Raw genomic sequence first — 8,480 nt, forward strand, 5'->3', positions numbered from 1 at the left:
TTAGCCATCACTATCCCTGCTTCTGGGTCCCATCAAAACAGGGACTGCTCCCTCCACTACCAATCTAGCTTTTTGGCCAGACTAACTGGGTCAGCCTGCCAATCGGTGTCTCTGGAAATATTGGGTACTCTGACCTTTCCCCTGTCTGGATTGAAAAGGCAGTTTCAAGCCATCTGCGGATAATAGGGTATAAGAGACAGAAACAGAAGATTTGCAATCAAACAGACCTGAGTTGAAGTCCTGACTCTACCCTTAACTGTCTATGTGACCTTGAGAAAATTCTTTACCATTTAGTCATCCATCCTTTCATTCATTCAACAAGTATTTATGTACGTCTGTGTAATTCCAGTCTCTGTTCTAGGCACTGGGGACAAAGCAAAGAATAAAACAAACAAACAAACAAACAAACATCTGCCCACATGCCCTCACACTTTGGTAGCTTTGTGACTCAATTTTTTTTTCATTTAAAATAAGGAAAGACAGTAAAGCCTTCTTCATAGCATTGTTGTGAGATTAACTGGGATAATGTAGGGAAGGTGCTTAGCTAGTGTCCTGGAACACATCTGAAAAACAACAATGTCAGGGAAACTGTGAAAACCTTCCTGAATTTGGTATTTTTCAGACATCTCTTGATTGACATAACAGTTTAGGAGACGCACCTGTTAGAATAGTAGTGATTTCTAGAATATCTGGTCTGAAGGTTGCTCTTCCTTGATCTCTTTTCCAAAAACAGCTACCTGACCAAAAGATGAAAATACAGCATAACAGCATTTTTTTCCCCAGCCAAGCCTATGTATTATAGCAATTTAAAAATATTTATGATAGTGTATAGAAAAAACTGGAAGAAATTTCATTGACATCTTTAATCAAGGAAGTAGCATAATTGGCTGTTTAATTGTCTGCCCTTCATTGTTCGTCTCAGTTCTTCAGTAGATATTCAAGGCACGACTGAAGGCCAGCATTTCTTCTTTAAGCTTATTCTACACCTAAGTATTATTGCCCTGAATCTGATCCTATACATAATAGTAATAGAGGGATTAAGCAGATAAAGAAGATTAAGATGGAATGAACCTCTTGCTAATTCAGAAGAGAAACTATATTAAAAAAAGAATAGGAACTATCTATATTTGTAAATGCGTGCTCTGCCCTCTCTCCTGCCACAGTGGATAGATGTTGCCTCCATCCTAGAAAAGAGCCGCCCTCAGACCTGGTTCCATCTCTTCTCTGTGCACTAGAACCATTGCCTTAGTCATCTGTCTCTCCCTACTAGACTATATGCTTAAAGGCAGGGACTTTGTTTTACATTTTTCTATCTTTTTTTTTTTTTTATGTCATGTAGCCTGGCACACAGTTGGTTTTCATTATGTGTTTGTTGAATTGAATTGAAAAGGCATTGACTTCCTCTCAAATCATAGCTTACAGATTATTGACAGGCTAAAATAAAATTGTTCTAATTCCGTCATCTTGTGGTTTTATAAAGAGTTCTAAACACATCAAAAGCATGATGACAAAGTCATTTAAAAGCACTTTGAATGGAATTCAGCTAAAGCCATTTGAAGACTTAGGTTTAAATCTTTTTATAAACAAAATGCCATCTCAAAACAAGAAATTTGTCAGAGATTCCAGGGAAGAAAAATTACTACTAAAATCAAAAGTAGGAACTGCCTAACATACCCTCTTATTACCTAACACCTCTTTTTAGCTTATTTATTTAAACAACTTGGCACAAATGTTAGATAATCTGGTTGCACATTCTCTGGTTATAACAAACAAGACAAACATTCTCTTCTATTTGAGGACATGACTTTGTTGTTTTTAATTGAGCGTGAATGTGTAAAGAAATTGTAGAAGCTGCTGAAATTTGTAGTTAATAATTTCAGGAATATGGGGCACCTGGGTGACTCAGTCATTAAGCATCTGCCTTCGGCTCAGGCTGTGATCCCGGAGTTCTGGGATCGAGCCCCACATCAGGCTCGTCTGCTGGGAGCCTGCTTCTTCCTCTCCCACTCCTCCTGCTTGTGTTCCCTCTCTCGCTGGCTGTCTCTCTCTCTGTCAAATAAATAAATAAAATCTTTAAAAAAAATGATTTCAGGAATATGAGTGGAAAGAGTTAATAAAAAAAGAAAAGTAAAAGTTTAGTCTGGGGGTGTCTGGGTGGCTCATTCAGTTAAGCATCCAACTCTTGATTTTGGCTGAGGTCATGATCTCAGGGTCATGAGATTGAGCCCCGTGTCGAGCTTTGCACTGGGCATGGAGCCTACTGAAGATTCTCTCTCTCCCTCTGCCCCTCCCCCTACCTCTCTTTCTCTCAAAAAAAAATTTAGTCTGGAAAACTTGGGAGCAAGGGTATGGGATAAAGAATTGAGAGATAAGAGTCATTCAACAGTATTTATTGAGCACCTACTAATGCTAGCCACTATCTAGGTCCCCGTGGACACAGAGGTGAACCCTGTTCTTGTGAAGCTAACATTTAAGTTAGGGGAGCCTTCATTCAAAGAAGTTCTAATAGTGTTGAACCTCAAAAAGAAGGGTCTTTTACCCCTTAGCTTCCTGGATGTTCACAGTCCCTTTCTACCTACAAGCTCCACAGATTTGGAGAGATTAGGAGGGAAAAACAGAGTCAATCACAAAACCGGTGCTGTTATATAACCTTTCCTGGGGCATGGAGTGCCTGTGTGTCCTTACATTTATACAAGCAAGAGAGACTACTCTAGTAACCATTCCATAGACAGAAAGCTACGTCCCAAGGCGACTGTGTCTACTTATACTGAGAACTGGCTGGCAGTTTCCCTGCTAAAATTGTAAAATAAATAATCACAATACTAACAGATAAAAACAAATAAATACTTCCTGTGTCACTAGACATCTCCATAACACATCTATCTCAAAAGGATTAGAGCGAAAATGTAAGAAGACAATGTGTCGAGCATGGTGCCTGGCATGAAGTCAGTATCACACACACACGCACACTTCCTTCCTCAGCCGCTATGAGTGTATTGCCTCTGCCTCTGCGAGAGAATGCAAATCAGGCTTCTAATCATTCTGCACAGGCCGTCGGCCCCACCCCCTGCACATCTGGTACATACAGCATGTGAATCCCTCTTTAATCAACAACTCAGAATAATGGCATTTCCGACCCTCATCAGAGAATTCAACCAGGAATTGATTGCAATGCAGCTCTTGCCAAATGCTTGCGGGGGACAGCAGATACTTGAGAAACTGTGTAATGGATACATTATCTCCACGCATTCTTCTAAGCTTTTTCTTTGAATTAAGAAATCATTAGAACATTTATCTGGACTACATTATGGCAGTTCTTTATAAAACCCTTTGAATTAAAATGGGCTGCTCCTTTTTTTTACCCACTTTTTAGATAATTTATGTTAAAAACATCTGTCTAGCATGGGACCTGGCCCACAGTAGGTCCTTCATAAGCATTTGATTATTCAAGGGATGAATCTGTTTGAACAAGAACTATGGTCCCCCCCCCCAACCCTTCACTATATCCAAAAGTGAAAATAACATCCGTTAGGATTTCCTTTTCATTCCTTTTCTCTCTAGGGAACTGCTCTCCATCCTTCACATCTTGGCTGGATATCACCGTCTTTCTGGTGCCTGCCCCCACTCCCTTCCCAGGCAGGGCTCTAAGTTCTTCCTGCCCTTCTCCACCTCTATTACAGCCTGCCTCAGGCTTTTGTAATTGTTTGCACTACTGTCTCCTCGCTGGACTGTGAGGCACGTCAGGACACAACTGCGCCTTTTTCATCTCTGTAACCACAGTGTAGGGCACAGGGCCTGGTCCATGGCAGGTTAATAAATGTGTGAATGTCAAAAGAATAAATAAAGCAGTTTAGTGTCCCTTATATAAACGCCAACTGAACATTTCTTCCTTGAATTTAGTAACAGGAAAACTTGATATTTTCAATACATTTTTAGTAAGTTCCTGCTTTATGCAAAACGCTTTCCTGATGTAACAGAGATCTCTGTTGTTCCTCAGGTGAGGGAGACAGACACATCTACAGGCATATTCAAGGCAATCTGGATTCAGTGTTCTAATAGCAGGACAGGGAAAATGCTCAGGGGAGCCTGGGGGTAGAAGAGATTAATTCCAAAATGAAGATAAAGGAGGCTTATTGCTTGAGGTCGACTTTGAATGGACAGAATTTTAACAGACAGATATGGGGATAGGAAACAGCCTTTCCCTGTCTGTGACTCTGAGGTTTCTGAGAGCATGAACTATATTCTCATCCTTGCATCCACAAATGCCTAGTATGGACCTGGCGTATGGTAACTTTTCAACAGATGCTTGTTGGAAAATAGAGTTTATGAGTCTAGGGGAAGATGAAAGAGTGGAAAGGATGGTTGAAACCAAACTGGGAAGGACACAGTTCTGTTTGTTTTGAGTAGCCATAGAGCGTTCTTGAGTTGGGGAGGGATGAGATCAGATCAGATTATCTGTGAAGGATGACTTAGAAGGGAAAGAAATTGGAGACCAGGAAAGCAGCTAGAGGATATTTAAAAGGTATAGGTGAGGGGCGCCTGGGTGGCACAGCGGTTAAGCGTCCGCCTTCGGCTCAGGGCGTGATCCCGGCGTTATGGGATCGAGCCCCACTTCAGGCTCCTCCGCTATGAGCCTGCTTCTTCCTCTCCCACTCCCCCTGCTTGTGTTCCCTCTCTCGCTGGCTGTCTCTATCTCTGTCGAATAAATAAATAAAATCTTTAAAAAAAAAGGTATAGGTGAGAATCAATGAGGATGTGAATTAAGCAGTGGAACTGGAAGGGGCAAAGAAGGATGAGGTTCTCCTGGTTTTTGGGTTTTGTCAAATTTGTCTATTTTGATTTTTTTTAAACAATAGAATAAATAATTTTCTCAACGATTGCAGCCATGTAAAACTGGTTGGTAGTATTCAGAAACGTCACGGTAATGATGGTTTTCCTGATTCGTGTACAGTCTTCAATAATCCTATGGAGTTACTTGTATGAAGCTGCTGTCAAAGCAGTAAGACTGCATTTATGCATCCATCATTTTCAGGACTGTTGGTGACCCGGGCATATTTTCCCCAAGTAACCTTGCCTCTTCGTGTCACAACACCCAACTCACTCACATTTACGTCGATGGCCGGACCGTTAGTAATAACACCCAAAGCTGTACGTAGTGGGAATGAGGGATTCTTCTTGACACTAAGTATTGGCTGGGAAATGGTGGCTTCCAGTTCAGGATGCGTTGTGAGCCTTTTTGAAATGTAAGTCCCATTGGGCTAATGAATCTTTCATATGTAGCTTGTTTTTGAGTTGAGCCATTTCCAGTAAAGCCGAAGTAGTAACCATGCTCTTCCATGCTTTCTTCTTTCTCTTGAACACTTGTGTTTCTCCCGGGCATGAGCTCTTGGCAAAGGGACTTCCCATTTTCCGGCTATCTCTTTTCATTTTTGTTAATCATATTGGAAAGCACTTCAGCGTGGGCCGTCCCTCTCTCTTCAGCAGATACCCAGGTCCTGCTCCTTGTGGAGTCTTTTCATCATTCTTTTGTTGGGGGTTTCTCTCTTCATGCATCTTGATCACCTTTTTCATTTGTGTTTTCTCAGCATCATGCTGTTTATGGCAGAGCTTAGCTTTTTGACCATCTTTTTGGCCTTCCTTGAACATTCATGAGCCTCTCTGACCTTCTTTCTTTACCTTTTCCCCATGGTAATCCAAACACTACCCATAGCATTTATGGTGTAATTCAATATATTCATTTTGTGGCATGGGGATGGCCACCAGGTACAGGACGGGATGTGAAGCAGAGACCCAGGAGCTGACTCCAGCCCACCTGCAACAGAAAAGGGCAGGATCTTCTGGTTTCAGGTTGACATTTCTGCTTACTCTCTTTAAAAAATCACAGACGTGCGGGGGCGCCTGGGTGGCACAGCGGTTAAGCGTCTGCCTTCGGCTCAGGGCGTGATCCTGGCGTCATGGGATCGAGCCCCACAACAGGCTCCTCTGCTACGAGCCTGCTTCTTCCTCTCCCACTCCCCCTGCTCGTGTTCCCTCTCTCACTGGCTGTCTCTATCTCTGTCGAATAAATAAATAAAATCTTAAAAAAAAATCACAGACGTGCTAAGAAGGACTAGAATAAAATATGCATTCCGTCACTGGTAAAACTAAGAAAACATACATAATCCCAAGCCACAATATACAAATAAGACAAAAACTATATGAGATGTTGGGAATTGATTTAGCAGAGCAGAGAAAGCTTAAAACAAATAAAGTGTCTGTGGATACATATATTAGTGAGAAGCAATCCTATTCACTCTGAAGAACCCAGAAGAGATGAAAATCCCAGAGGTACCAGGTGCAAGGAAGGCGGACGTGTGTTGTGATTGAACAGGGGAGTATGCTGAACATCTGTAGAAGGATCAGTTAGAGCCCCAGGACCCAACCCTGCCTGGCCACGTGACTACCCCTCTCTCACTTTGGTGGGAGAGAAGAGACTTATTCTTTTTTTTTTTAATTAATGATTTTTTATTATATTATGTTAGTCACCATACAGTACATCCCCGGTTTCCAATGTAAAGCTCGATGATTCATTAGTTGCATATAACACCCAGTGCACCATGCAATATGTGCCCTCCTTACTACCCACCACCAGTCTATCCCATTCCCCCACCCCCCTCCCCTCTGAGGTCCTCAGTTTGTTTCTCATAGTCCATAGAGAAGAGACTTATTCTTGAGAGCAACTGAACTAGAGGGCCTCTGAGTACAGAGATACCAGGACTGGCAGAGGGCCTGGGGGAGGTGGCCAACTGAAAAGACAGGAAATACATGAAAGGCTGCATCCTGAATAGTGAGGCACTCAGTCCCCTTCCCTAGCCCAGAATACCCTCTGGGCACAGCTGCCTCACTTACACCTTCAGGGGATTGTCCTTCTCTGGAGAATCTCGGTGGCCCTGGCAAAGGGGGTAGGTACACACACACACACACACACACACACACACACACACACACACATATTTCCCCAAGGAAAAAACATCCAGTCCACAGGTTGAACTCCAGTAGTCACCAAGCTCGCCCAATCACAGAAGACTTCCAATCAGTCTTCCAATCATTTTAGTCTTAAAAATGAACAAAAGGGGGGTGCCTGGGTGGCTCAGTTGTTAAGTGTTTGTCTTCAGTTCAGGTCATGATCCCACATCAGGCTCTCTGCTCAGTGGAGAGTCTGCTTCTTCCTCTTCCTCTGTGCTCTCTCTCTCTCTCTTGCTCTCACTCTCTCTCAAGTAAATAAATATAATCTTTAAAAAAATGAACAGAAGGTAGGGGAGCCTGGGTGGCTCGGTCTGTTAAGTATCCTACTCTTGATTTCGTCTCAGATCATGATCTCAGGGTTGTGAAAGTGAGCCCCCTGTCGGGCTCTGTGCCCAGAGGGGAGTCTGCTTGAGATTCTTCCTCTCCCTCTGCCCCTCCCCCTGCTCTCTCTCTCTCTCAAATAAGTAAATAAATCTTTTTTAAAAAATGAACAGAAGGAAAATGGTCTAGATTTTTGAGAAAGGCTTACAACATAAAAAGCAGAGAGAAAAGAAAAAACTAGGAGAAGAAAACTAATTTTAAAGAAAGCAATAATTAGCATCCTCAGAGAAACAAGGATGCTATAAAAAAGGTACAATAAGAGAATAAGAAAAAGCTCTTGCAAATTAGCAATATAACTAAAAAATTCTAAAGAAGAATTGGAAGATTAAGTTGGAGAAATCCCACTGAAAGTAGAACACAGACAAAGATATGAATAATAATATGGAAAAGATAAGGAAATTGGAGGATTCTACCTCTACTAGCAAATCAACAGAGATCATAGAAATATGGGACACAGAAAATGGATAAAGCAAAGAAATAATTTGATGATATTTTGGAAAACCAAAGTACTAAGGTATCTATTTAAAAGTCCAAAAAGTGTTCCTCCCAAAACAAACCTTTCAAAAGGCTGCACCAAGACATATCCTCATGAAATTTCAGTACACCAAGGATGAAGAATTAATAGAAAAATGTTTCAGACAAAAAAACAGGTTACATACAAAAGTTTAGTAATTAGCAGCTAGCTACCCTAGAAGCTAGAAGAGAGGGGAGAACTACACTCAGTATTACAAAGAAAAATTATTTCCACTTTAGGAATATACAGCTAGTCAAACTATCATGATGTGTGATGATAGAATAAAGATATTTTAGAATTACAAAAATCTCAACAAACCTAACTCCACTGTATCATGTCTGAAGAAGCTACTAGGCAATATGCTCTACCAAACAAGAAAAGAGGAAGCATGAGGTCCAAGAGAGGAAAGAAGTGAAGGGAATGTCCAGGTTAGTGGTAAAGGGAAGTCTCAGAATAAGAGGTGTGTAGCTGACCTCTATAGTAAACAGTTCATAGAACAGGAAGACTTAAGGTTCCAGGAGACAATTCCCTTGGGCTGTGGGTGCAAGAAAGAGAAGTGGGGGGGGGATAAAAATGATAG

General features: G+C 41.6%; 1 pseudogene; it reads right to left on the reverse strand.

Annotated features, from left to right (window-relative positions):
- Positions 1-2,526: 2,526 nt before the first annotated feature.
- LOC148109201 (ribosome biogenesis protein NSA2 homolog pseudogene) lies at positions 2,527-6,602 on the reverse strand (annotated as a pseudogene).
- Between the last annotated feature and the right edge of the window lie 1,878 nt (positions 6,603-8,480).

The sequence above is a fragment of the Ursus americanus genome, chromosome 12 (assembly GCF_024610735.1).
Source record: "Ursus americanus isolate L20-20 chromosome 12, mUrsAme1.1.p, whole genome shotgun sequence".
NCBI classification, from domain to species: Eukaryota; Metazoa; Chordata; class Mammalia; order Carnivora; family Ursidae; genus Ursus; species Ursus americanus.